This window comes from Phascolarctos cinereus, unplaced genomic scaffold (assembly GCF_003287225.1).
Source record: "Phascolarctos cinereus isolate Bilbo 61053 unplaced genomic scaffold, phaCin_HiC Scaffold_9;HRSCAF=440, whole genome shotgun sequence".
In the NCBI taxonomy this organism is placed as follows: domain Eukaryota; kingdom Metazoa; phylum Chordata; class Mammalia; order Diprotodontia; family Phascolarctidae; genus Phascolarctos; species Phascolarctos cinereus.
In genome coordinates, this window is record NW_027556402.1 from 25,525,750 (window position 1) to 25,538,895 (window position 13,146).

General features: G+C 36.0%; 1 protein-coding gene across 3 annotated transcripts in view; it reads left to right on the forward strand.

Annotated features, from left to right (window-relative positions):
- The window catches only part of CFAP299 (cilia and flagella associated protein 299), a 433,380-nt gene that overhangs the window by 381,708 nt on the left and 38,526 nt on the right, over window positions 1-13,146 (forward strand). The gene's annotated exons all lie outside the window — the stretch shown is intronic.

Here is a 13,146-nt window from a genome sequence, read left to right on the forward strand (position 1 = left end):
CCAGTGTGTTATAAATAGTTGATTCATAATAAATGTCTGTTGGTTATAGTAATGAATGTTATTTAAATTAGGTTAAATTCTTATATAAAAATATTAGAAGATAATTTTCTCAATACTGAGGTTTCTCAATAGAGATTTATTCTATCCATATTATTTAGCAAACAAATGTTAAAAACAAATTAAAAACACTATAAGTGCATGTGAACATATACCTATTTAGAAATACAAATAAATTAAATTTATCCTTTAGTTTTCTAAACCAAATCTGTGATTTCATTGGTATGCAAATCCCACAATGAGGAAACTCTGTCTCCCAATACAGAAGGGCCCCAGTTCTGCTACTTATAGTCTTACATAGTGCCTTGGGGCTGGGGAGAGGTTAAGACTTGTCCAGAGTCACATAGCCTGTATTGTCAAGGGCAAAACTTGAACCCAGGTCTTCCTGAACCTGTGGCCAGCTTTCTATCCACAAGAACATGTCGGTCTCTTTTTGTAAACACCATTATTAACAAAAATTGCAAGACATTGAACCTTACTGTCATTGTAATTGGTTCAAAGAGAGAATAACACACATACTCAGGGAGGGAACAAGAGATGTGGGGGCACAGTGCGCTGATAGAAGGGAGGCCAGATTAAGGGAGTCAGTGGTCAGAAGCAAAACAGACTTTTAAGGAGGGATGGTAAAGAGAGAGAGAAGGATAAATAGGGAAAATAGGATGGAGGGAAATACACAATTATTAATCAACTGTGAATGTGAACAACTCATCCATCAACAGAAGCAGAGAGCAGAATGGATTAGAAACCGGAATCCAACAATATGTTGTTTATAAAAAACATACTTGAAGCAAAGATACATAGAGAGTTAAAATAAGGAGCTGGAACAGAACCTGTTAGGCTTCAGCTGAGGTTAAAAAAAAAAAAAAGCAAAGGCAGCAATCATGATCGCAGTCAAAGAAAAAGCAAAAACAGACCTAATTAAAAGAGATAAGCAAGGAAACTACATTTGACTAAAAGGTACTAGAGACAATGAGTAATATAAATACTAAACATATGTGCACAAATGACATAGTATCCAAATTCTTGAAGGAAAAGTTAAATGAGTTGCAGGAGGAAATAGACAGTCAAACTGCTAGTGGGGAACCTCAATTTCCGTCTCTTAGAATTAGATAAATATTGTATATAAAATAAATAAGAAAGAAGTTAAAGAGATGAATAGAATTTTAGAAAAGTTTGATATGATAGACCTCTAGAGAAAATTGAATGGAAGAAGAAAGAAGCATACCTTTTTCTCAGCTATAAATGACACCTTCACACAAAAAAATGCCTAAGTATTAGGGCAATAAAAACTAAATAAACTAATGTAGAAAAGCAGAAATATTAAATGCATCCATTTCAGATCATAATGCAATAAAAATCATATTCAATAAAGGATCATGGAAATAGAGATTAAAAATTAATTATAAACTAAATAATCTAATTCTAAAGAATGAGTGGGCCAAGAACAAATCATAAAAACAATAAGACAACATTCCAAAATCTGTGGGATGCAGACAAAGCAGTACTTAGGGGAAAATTTATATCTCTGAACATTTACATCAATAAAATAGAGAAAGAACAGATCAATGAACTGGGCATGTACTTTTAAAAAAATAGAAAAAGACCAAATTAAAAATCCCCAATTAAGCAACATTTTGGAAATTCTGAAAATCAAAGGAGGGATTAATAAAACTAAAAGTTAAAAAAATGAATCAATGAATAAAAGTAGGAGCTAGTTTTATTTTTTAAAGAAGAAAACAATAAAAATAGATAAACCATTGGTTAATTTGATTAATTTGAAAAGGATGAATGCAGCACCAATGAAGATGAAACTAAAGCAATTATTAGGATCTATTTCACCCAATTATATGCCAATAAATCTGGCAATCTGGTGAAATGCATAGATGTTTACAAAAATCTAAATTGCCCAGATTATCAGAAGAGGAAATAGAATACTTAAATAACTCCATCTTAGAAAATGAAATTGAACAAGCCATAAATAGATCTCTAAGAAAAATTCCCCAGGACTAGGTAGATTCACAAGTGAATTCTACCAAGCATTTAAAAAAGAATTAATTCCAATACTGTGTAAACTATTTGGAAAACTAGGCACAGGAGTCCTACCAAATCCCTTTTATGACAAACATATGCTGCTGATCCCTAAACCAGGACCAGCAAAATCAGAGGGTAAAAACACATCCTAGGGGGCAGCTAGGTGATGCAATGGATAGAACACCAGCCCCGGAGTCAGGAGAACCTGAGTTCAAATCCAGCCTCAGACACATAATACTCATTAGCTGTATGACTCTGGGCAAGTCACTTATACCCAATTGCCTCACCAAAAAAAAAAAAAATCCTATAGACCAATTTCCTTAATGAATATTGATGCAAGAATTTTAAATAAGATACTAGCAAGGAGATTACAGCAATATATCACAAGGATCATACACTATGACCAGGTGGAATTTTTACCAGGAATGCAGGGCAGGTTCAATATTAGGAAAATTATCAGCATAATTGACCATACTTATAACAAAAACAATAAAAATTATGTAATTATCTCACCAGATGCAGAAAAAAGCTTTTGACAAAATACAACATTAAAGTCCTACTAAAAACACTAGAAAACTTACTAATAAATGGAGCTTTCCTTAAAGTGATAAAGTAGCATCTATCTAAAGCCATCAGCAAGCATTATCTGTAATGGGAATAAGCTAAAAGCCTTCCCAGTAAGATCAGGGGTGAAGCAAGGATGTCCATTATCACCATTATTATTCAGTATTGTACTAGAAATGCTAGCTATAGCAATAAGACAAAAAAAGAAATTGCGGGAATTAGAATAGACAAGGAGGAAACAAAGCTATCATCCTTTGCAGACAATATGATGGTACACTTAGAGAATCAAATAAAAAACCCATTGAAACATTAAACTTCAGGAAAGTTACAAGATAAAAAATCCACATAAATTATCAGCATGTCAATGTAGTATCAAAAAACTTCAGCAGGAAGGAAAGAGAATTTTTTTTTAAATAACTGCAGACAATATAAAATACCTGGGAGTCTACCAGCCAAGACAAATCCAGGAATTGTATAAACACGATTACGAAACACTTTGCACACAAATAAAGACAGATCTAAATGATTGGAGGTGTGCTAATTGCTTATGGGTAGGCCAAGCCAATATAGTCAAAAATGACAATTCTACCTAAATTTATTTAGTGCCATATCAATCAAACTACCAAAAATAGTTTTCATAGAGTTAGAAAAAATAATTATTTATCTGGAATAATTATTTATCTGGAAGAACAAAAGATCAAGAATATCAAAGGAATCAATGAAAAAAATGTGAAGGAAGGTGACTTAGCAGTATCAGATATCAAACTGTTTTACACAGCGGTAATCATCCAAACATTCTGGTACTGGCTAAGAAATAGAGTGGTGGATCAGAGAGATAGAATAGGTATATAATAAATAGTAGTAAATGACCATGGTAATCTAGTGTTTGATCCAAAGATCCAAGCTGTTAGGACCAGGACTCACTATCTGACAAAAATTGCTGGAAAAACTGGAAAGCAGTTTGGCAGAAACTAGGTGTAGATCAACATTTCACATGATATGCTAAGATAAGGTCAAATGGGCACATTATTTAGATGTAAAAAATGATATCATAAGCAAATAAGAGGGGCATGGAAAATTTTACCTGTCAGACCTATGGAGAAGGGAAGAATTCATAACCAAACAAGAGATAGACAGGATCACAGGAAGCAAAATGTGTCATTTTGACACTTAAGTTTAAAAGTTTTGGCACAAACAAAACCAATGCAACCAAGATTAGAAGGAAGACAGGAAACTGGGAGGGAGATTATAGCAAATTTCTCTGATAAAAGCCTCATTTCTCAAATATATAAAGAACTGAGTTAAATTTATAAGACTATGAGTAATTCCCCAATTGATAAGTGGTCAAAGGATGTAAAGAGGCAGTTTTCAGGATTAATCAAAGCTATCTGTAGTCATATGAAAAAAAAATGCTATAAATAACTATTGATTAGAGAAATGCAAATTAAGACAACTCTAAGGTACCACCTTACACCTATTAGATTAGGTAATATGACAGGTATAGCTATGTGGCACAGTGAATGAGTTCATATCTGGCCTCAGATACTTACTTGGTGTGTGACCCTGGGCAAGTCACTTTTACCCTATTTGCCTCAGTTTTTTCATCTGTAAAATGGACTGGAGAAAGAAATGGCAAACCACTCCAGTATCTTTACCAAGAAAATCCCAGATAGGGTCACAAAGAGACACAAATGAAAATGATTAAACAGCAACAACAACCACAAATATGACAGAAAAGGTGAATGACAAATGTTGGGAAATAACATGGAAAAATAAGGACCCTAATTTGCTGTTGATTAACTTGTGAATCTATCTAACCATTATGGAGAGCAATTTAGAACTATAGTGAAAGGGTTATAAAACTGTGCTTACTCTGACCCAACCATACCACTACTAGGTCTGTGTCTGAAGAGATCAAAAGAAAAAGGAAAAAGGTCATATGATGAAAAATGCTATCCACCTCCAGAGAAAGAACTGATGGAATCTGAGTGCAGATTGAAACATATTTTTTCACTCTTTATTTTCCTTACTTTTTTTGCTTGTAACATGGTTAATATGAAAAACTGTTTTGCATGATTTCACATATAAAATTGATATCATAATACTTGACCTCTTGATAGGTGGGGGAGGACTAGAAAGGAAGGAGAGAATTAGAAACTCAAAGCTCTCGATTTTAATGAATGTTATAAAAAAGAAACAAAAGAACAAAAAAAGAAAGAAGAGTGATAATACTTGAAAGTAACATCCTCAGCATTGCTAGAGGCACCAAGTATTTCTTCTTTTGAACCTCAGTTATAATGATAGTAACTTTACTAGATTACAAGATGGTCTTCCACAAATCATGGTCTGGTCTAATAGCATATTCCAACCAAAACACCAGGTTTGGAGAAAAGTTACATGCCTTTATTCATTTCAGAGGAAATAAATTGCCCAGACATTTTCAATTAACTTGTGAATACCATATAGATTTTTTTTAAAAAAATGAGTGTCCTTTCATTTTCATTGTTTTCTATGATATCATTCCCCATGTTTATGTAATCCATTAGACTGTTAGCTTCTGGAAGATCTTTTTGTATCCCTTTCTGTATCCCTTTTGTTTCCCCTTTCCATTATTTGTGTATTTTTTGCTTAACACAGTATCTGGTACGAAGTAGGTGCTTATTAAATCTTTATTGATTGATTGCCTCCTAGAATTCTGACCTTCCTTCCAAATTCAATTTAAATACCTACTCCTCCCTAAGTCATTTCCTCAAGCATTAGTATCCTCCCTCTTGAAATCACTTGATATGTGCATTTTACTTGAATATATTATACCCTGTTCTAATTGATTATAAGCTCGATTAGAACAAGAACTATTTCATTTTTGTCTTCATATCTCCTATGCCTAACACAGTGGTTAAGCACCTTGTTCATGACAGGCACTCAGTAATTTTTAAGTAAAAAAATTACAAGAAATTTGTCTTTGAAGATTAGTTATTTCTTTTTTTAATATAAATTTATATATTTTTAGTTTTCAGTATTTACTTGCACAAGATTTTGAGTTCCAATTTTTCACCCCATCTCACCCCTCCCCCCACCCGAAGATGGCATGCATTCTGAATATCTCTTCCCCTAGTCTGTCCTCTCTTCTATCTCTCCCCCCTTCTCTTATACCCTTCCCCTTCTATTTTCCTGTAGGGCAGGATAGACTTCTGTACCCCATTTCCTGTATTTCTTATTTCCCAGTAGCATGTGAAAACATTTTTTTAAACATATATTTTTAAAACTTTAGGTTCAAATTTTCTCCCTTCCCCCCTCCCCATCCAACCTCGTTGAAAAGGCGAGCAACTCAATATAGGTTATACATGTGCAGTTATGCAAAACACTTCCATAGTAGACATGTTGTGAAAAACTAACTATATTTCCCTTAATCCTATCCTGCCCTTCCATTTATTCAATTCTTTCTTTTCACCCTGTCCATCCTCAGAAGTATTTGCTTCTGATTACCCCCTTTCCCAATCTGCCCTCCTCTCTATCATCCCCTGCTCTCTTGTCCCCTTCTCCCCTATTTTCCTGTAGGGTAAGAGAGATTTCCATACCAATTGAATGTGTATGTTATTCCCTCCATAAGCCAAATCCTATGAGAATAAGATCCACTCATTCCTTCTCACCTTCCCCCATTTCCCCTCCACTGTAAGAAACTTTTCTTTTCTGTTTTTTTTTGTGAATACTTTACCCCATTCTATCTCTCCCTTTCTTCTTCTCCGTATAATCCTCTCTCATCCCTTAATTTTATTCTCCAGATATGACCCCTTAATCTTCAACTCACCCTGTGCCCTCTCTCTCTCTATCTATCTCTCTCTCTCTCTCTCTCTCTCTCTCTCTCTCTATCTATATATATATATATATATATATATATATATATATATACACACACACACACATATACACATACATATAATTTTTTTCCTCCAACTACCCTAATACCGACAAAAGTCTCATGAGTTATAAATATTATTTTTCCATGCAGAAATGTAAACAGTTCAATCTTAATAAGTCTCTTATGATTTCTCTTTCCTGTTTACCTCTTCATGTTCCACTTGAGTCTTGTATTTGAAAGTCAAATTTTCTATTCAGCTCTGGTCTTTTCATCAAGAATGCTTGAAAGTCCTCTATTTCACTGAATGACCATTTTTTCCCCTGAAGGATTATACTCAGTTTTGCTGGGTAGGTGATTCTTGGTTGTAATCCTATCTCCTTTGCCCTCCAGAATATTATATTCCATGCCCTGCAGTCCTTTAATGTAGAAGCTGCTAAATCTTGTGTTATCCTGATTGTGTTTCCACAGTACTTGAATTGTTTCTTTCTGGCTGCTTGCAATATTTTCTCCTTGACCTGGGAACTCTGGAATTTGGCTACAATATTCCTAGGGGTTTTCCTTTGAGGATCTCTTTCAGGAGGAGATCTGTGGATTCTTTCAATTTCTATTTTTCCCTCAGGGCAGTTTTCCTTGATAATTTCTTGAAAGATGATGTGTAGGCTCTTTTTTTGATCATGGCTTTCAGATAGTCCAATAATTTTTAAATTCTCTCTCCTGGATCTATTTTCCAGGTCAGTTGTTTTTAAGATATTTCACATTGTTTTCTAATTTTTCATTCTTTTGGATTTGTTTTACAGTGTCTTGATTTCTTATAAAGCCACTAACTTCCAATTGCTCTATTCTAATTTTTAAGGAAGTATTTTCTTCAGTAATCTTTTGGACTTCCTTTTCCATTTGGCCAATTTTTCTTTTTAGGGCATTTTTCTCCTCATTGGCTTTTTGGACCTCTTTTGCCATTTGGGTTAGGCTATTTTTTAAGGTGTTATTTTCTTCAGTATTTTTTGGGTCTCCTTTAGCAAGCTGTTGACTTTTTTTCATGATTTTCTTGCATCACTCTCATTTCTCTTCCCAGTTTTTCCTCTACTTCCCTTACTTGGTTCTCAAAATCCCTTTTGAGCTCTTCCAAGTCCTGGGACTGATTCATATTTTTCTTGGAGGCTTTGGATGTAGGAGATTTGACTTTGTTGTCTTCTTCTGGGTTGTATGTTTTGCTCTTCTTTGTCACCAAAATAAGATAAAATATTCTGACTCTTTTTGTGAGGTTTGCTCATGATCCCAGCCAACAACTTGAGTTTTAAATTCTTTGTTAAGGTAAGAGTCTGCTTCCAATGTGGAGAGTGTACTGTCCCAAGCCTCAGGGGTTTGTACAGCTGTTTTCAGAGATACTTGTAGGGACCTGTAAATTTTCAGTTCTTCCAAGGTGGTATGATAAGGGGCAAGGTCTTTACTCTTTTCCTGGTCTGTGCTCTGGTCTATGAGTGACTGACTATAAGTAGTCTTTCCTGCTTGGAACTGTGAGGAGAGTTTCCTCTCCCCAGCTACTACACACTCCACCAAGTAAGCGCTCCTCCTTGCCCCAGGACCGCCAACAGAACTGTGACCCAGAAGCTCAGGAGGCAGCCACTGCCTCAGGGCCAAGCTCCTCAGGGAATGGGGCTAAGACCCTGAGCTTCTTTCACCTCAGTAACAGACTTTTCCTGCTGACCTTCTAAGTTGTCTTTGGTGTTTGTGGGTTGAGAAGCCTGGAAACTGCCACACCTGCCTGTGATTCAGTTCCCTGAGGCCTGCTCCAGGGTTGCTGTGGCCTGCACATCCACGCCACACTGAGCTCCTCTCCCAGCCTAGCACGGTATACCTTTCTGATCAACCATCCAGGTTGTCTTGGACTGGAAATTTGTTTCACGCTGTCTTTTTGTGAGTTCTGCTGCTTCAGAATTTGTTTAGAACCATTTTTTTACAGGTACTTGGAGGGGTTTGGGGGAGAGCTCAAGCGAGTCACTGCTTTTATGCCACCATCTTGGCTCTGCCCCTGAATTGCTTCCATTTTAATTGCCTTAGGAAGATTCTGATGATTACCTAGAATACCAGGTACCAGAAACTGAGGTCTTCTCTTCAGCTGAACCACCAGGTATTCAAACTATACTGCAGAGAGTACAACTCTGATAGGCTGACCACATAGCCCTAATGCCAAACACATATTTACCTAAAAGACTATTTTATGAAGAATCGCACAAAGCAAGTGTTCACATGAAGGTCAAAAGAAACAGTAGAAGGATACTCTCAGGTCTCTCTGAAGAGCTTTATAATCAATTTTGAGACATGGGAGATGCTGCACTGGATTGCTGAGCATGGCATGCCCCTATCAAAGAAGATGCTGTGTTCTATGAGCAAAGCTGAATCACAGTAGCATAAAGAAAAAGTGAGATGTGCAACTCTAGAGACATCTGCGTTCAAATGTTCAAACAGACTATTTGTGCCTAACCTACGGTAGAGCCTTCCAAGCTCATATTGGACTTTCAGATATACTGTACTTGACCATGATGTCATTGGTCCTCTTCGAGTGCAAAGGATGAAGAACAATATGAAGATTGATTATCAAAAAAAAAAAGATTGATCATCATAATAAATCAGAGTTCAGCTTCCTTTTGCCGTTACTTTCCATTATATTATAGAAGCTATAATTTCTGTTCTATTTCTGCTTGATTTTATCACTTCCATATGGTTCACACAAGTCTTCTGATGTTTCTCTGAAAAATTCATATTCACAGTAAAGTATTCCATTTCATTCATAGCCATTTATTTAGCCATTCCCCAAATTATAGGCATCCACATTTCCCCACCTTATTGCTATATCACAAAAAAATTCTGCTATGTATGCAACATTTCTCTTTAGGGGACAGACACTTGTCAAATAAGCTAACCACATTGTAGCAGGCTTTTACCTTTTGTTGTTATATAATGTATTTGAAAGTGATATGATCTATATGGTGATGAACTAAGTTATAATTGAAACCTACCATATACAAACTGTGATTAGTGTCACCAAAGGAAATTAGTTTCTGTTTGTATTCTATTTATGAAGTTTCCAATAACATTGGTCTCTGTTCATGCATAGTCAAGAGAACATGTTAAGTAAAAGGATTTTGTCTGTTTGTTTCTTTCCTTCTTTGCAATTGTATCAGTCTCACACTTTCTGTAGTTAGCATTATATGGTGTCCTTCTTACTTTTATAAGATGCCAGAATGACGAGGAACTCTAAAAAATCCATATTGTCGCTATTTTGTGACAGCAAGATTTTGGTATCTTTTACCTTGCATCTGTTAACAGGTTGATGATGATGGAATTTAACATTTAAAATATACTTATGAATCTTCATTTTGGGGGAGCATTTGAAATGCTTTGAGGGAACAAGTGAAATATTAAGCAAAATTAGCTGCAACCCAGTTAAAAATACTCAGATGGATTTCAGTGGTTCTTTCTATGAAAGGTATATAGGGTTAGTGCCATCATTTACAAATTTCTAAAGACTAAAACGAGCTATTTAGTGCATCTGGGAAACAGCTGTGCAAAACTGTGGTAAAGCCACTGTTAGGTAAACAAGACAAGAGAATGATGGTGAAAAGAGTAAAGAAATTAGAATCCATTCAAGTGAAACATTTGGATAAATGAGAAATGAAGTCTGTCCTTGCCAACACAGTGAATGTTTAATCTGGAGAAGTGTGCTTCCACATCTGGCTTCTGTTTGGTGTAAATATTACTTCTTTCATTTCTAATTTCATTTGTTGATGTAAATTTCAGTTTATTAAGGCAAATAAAATCTCTTCAGTGGAAAGATTTAGAGTATTTCTCCCACACTGAACTAGCTTACTACCTGAAATATGATTTTTAAGAGTGTAAAATGTTGCCTGCTATCTTACTTTGAGTTGTTAACATTCTGAAAAACAGAAAATGCAAGTAATTAGTAAAAATAATAACAGTGTAGATTATATGATATTTTGATTTTTTCAAAACATTTTAAATATACCTGAACCTCATAACAACTTTATGAGATGGATACTAATATCTTCCCTCTTTGTAATGAAGTCACAAAGAGGTAGAAAATTTACCTGATTTGCCCCTTAGCTACAAAGAGTCTGAGGCAAAATTTAACCCTTATCTTCCCGATGTGAAGCCCAGCACTTTACGGACAGAAATTGATTCAAATCCTGCCATTTGAGTTAAGACACATGTATATGGAGAATGTGCTGATTTTGTAAAACATCAACCCACTTCAAAAAAAAATTTGAAAAAATCAAAATGGAGGAGCACTCAGTTCAGAAGACTTGGGGTATGATATGATTTTTAAAGGATGGCTCAATTCATGATAAGAAAGTGAAAATCATTCAAATGTGTATTTGTAACAGAACTGCATTGTGTACACATGCCTTTGGAAAAATGTAAGCATGATGTGTTACTTCTTTTCAGTAAATTTATAAGAGTTTTATGAAGAGAGTATTCTTCTTGTTAAGACTGACCATGCAGATTGTTGCTAGGGCTTTAAAAAAAAAAGTCAGGCCAGATAGGAAGCCAATCATGCAGAACACAGGCTAGAAATGGAATGGAATGGACTTCCTTGAAGAGCAATGTTTCTTCTCACTTTAGGGCTTTAAGTAAAAGGCTGAAGGAGACTGATTATTTTTCCAGTTTGGATTGTTCTAGATGACCTGCAAGGTCCTTTCCAAGTGTAAGGTTCTGTGGTTCTATGGTTCGTAATTCTATTCACCACTCCCCATGTCATTTCTTCCATATTGTCTCTTCTCCTCTGAGGTTTGGTCCTAGAACTTCTAAAGATAGTTGGGGGAGGTGGGGTAGGTCAGATTGATACAAAGGATCCATATATCTACCAGCATCTTCTCTCTCTCACTTCTCACCTCTTACTATGTAGATTACACTAATTCTTTCCCTAAAAGGCAAGGAAGACAATCCCCAATACTTCATTGGTCCAAGGGGCTAATAATACTCAAAACCTTTCTTTCTTGACTTGATTTCCCAGTGGCCTTGGGAATCATGAAATGGCTTTCTGGTCACTGAAGCACATAAAAGAGAAGGCCCAGCCTTTCCAACTTGGCAGAGCTTCTACAGGTTTGTGAGTCACCATACTTTGCCCAGATGAGTAGACAGATGGGCTTTTCCCAGCTCTACCTCCAAGCTAAATGCTATCTCCATGTTAAATATCCTTTCTGGGTTACAGAGAAACAAACCCTTTAACTATTACATGGTCTATGACTCTCATTTTGTTCCAGTCTTAATCCTGAACCATCAGAAATGCTTACTCAGTCCTAGCCTACTAAATCTGGAGGAAGTAGAGTAAAGCCATCCTAGTTATTTTTTTTTTCCTGATTGTCAAGCCCTGAGTCATAGGGTTGATTAAAGGGCAGACTATAGCAGAACAAATCACGTTCTTATTCTTAAGGACTAAGCCTTTTTAAATTTCCTTTGTTTTTCATTAAAAACCTTTTTCTCTCCCATCTCCACCAGCCATATTGTACAAAGAAGTGTAGCAGATATTAATTTTCAAGCAAACTAAATTCTCTATTAGCCATACCCAAAATATAGATGTCTCATTGTGAATCCAGAATCCATCTTTTCTCATCAAGAGGTGGTCAGCATGCTCCTTCATGAGTCTTCTGGAATTGTGGCTAAGCATTGATCAAAGTTCTTAATTCTTTATAATAATAACAACAACAACAACAATAATAATAATAATAATAAAATTATAATGATGATCCCATTTATGTAGAACTTGAAGTTTTGAAAAATTCTTTACAAATATTTCCTTCCTCGATCTTCACAACTTCATGAGGTAGATGCTGTTTTTACCCCCATTTTTATGGTTGACGAAACTGAGGAGACAGATTAAGTGATTTATCCAGGATCACTGAATCCTTAACTAGTGGTTAAGGATCTGAGGCTGGATTAAAAGGAGATAAATCTTTGTGGAGAGGCTGCCACCATCCTCACCATCACCAAGAACCGCTGAACAACTGCCATCAATTGGCGGATGAGCACAGAAGCCTGGGGGAGGTAGAAACCCCAACCACTGGTGCTGCTTCCGGCCCAGCTTCACAGAAATGGCCTGGAGAAGCAATTCCTGTAGAGAGAAGGGGCCAGTCGTCCCCACCAAATGCCAATCAGCTGCAATCCTCAAGGCACTCATGCTAATAACCAAGCTTTAGCAGCAAGACCTCTGCCTGAAAGATGAAACAGGCGAGTCAAATCACCACCACCACCACCTGCAGCATAACATAATAGGATAATATCTAGGAGAGATGATGGGATAAGGGTTGTTTTTGTTGTGTTTCTTAAGATGGGAGAGAAAATAGGGAGATGTTAAAGAAATAGAGTCATGATAGTGGAGAAAATCTGATAAAGAAGTTAGGAGAGGAGGCTTTCAAAGGTACACGTAGAGGGATTGCCCTTCAGTTTAAAAAAAGGTAGAGGGTCAACATTTTCATTTCAGAATGGCTTGAATAAGATCATGATGTGAAATGAGGAGACAAGGAAAAGGGGAGCTCTCAATGAATAGTCTCAATTTTATGTGTGTTTGAAGTATGAGGCAAGGACCTTGGGTGAGAGATTAGAGTTTGAGGGCTTTG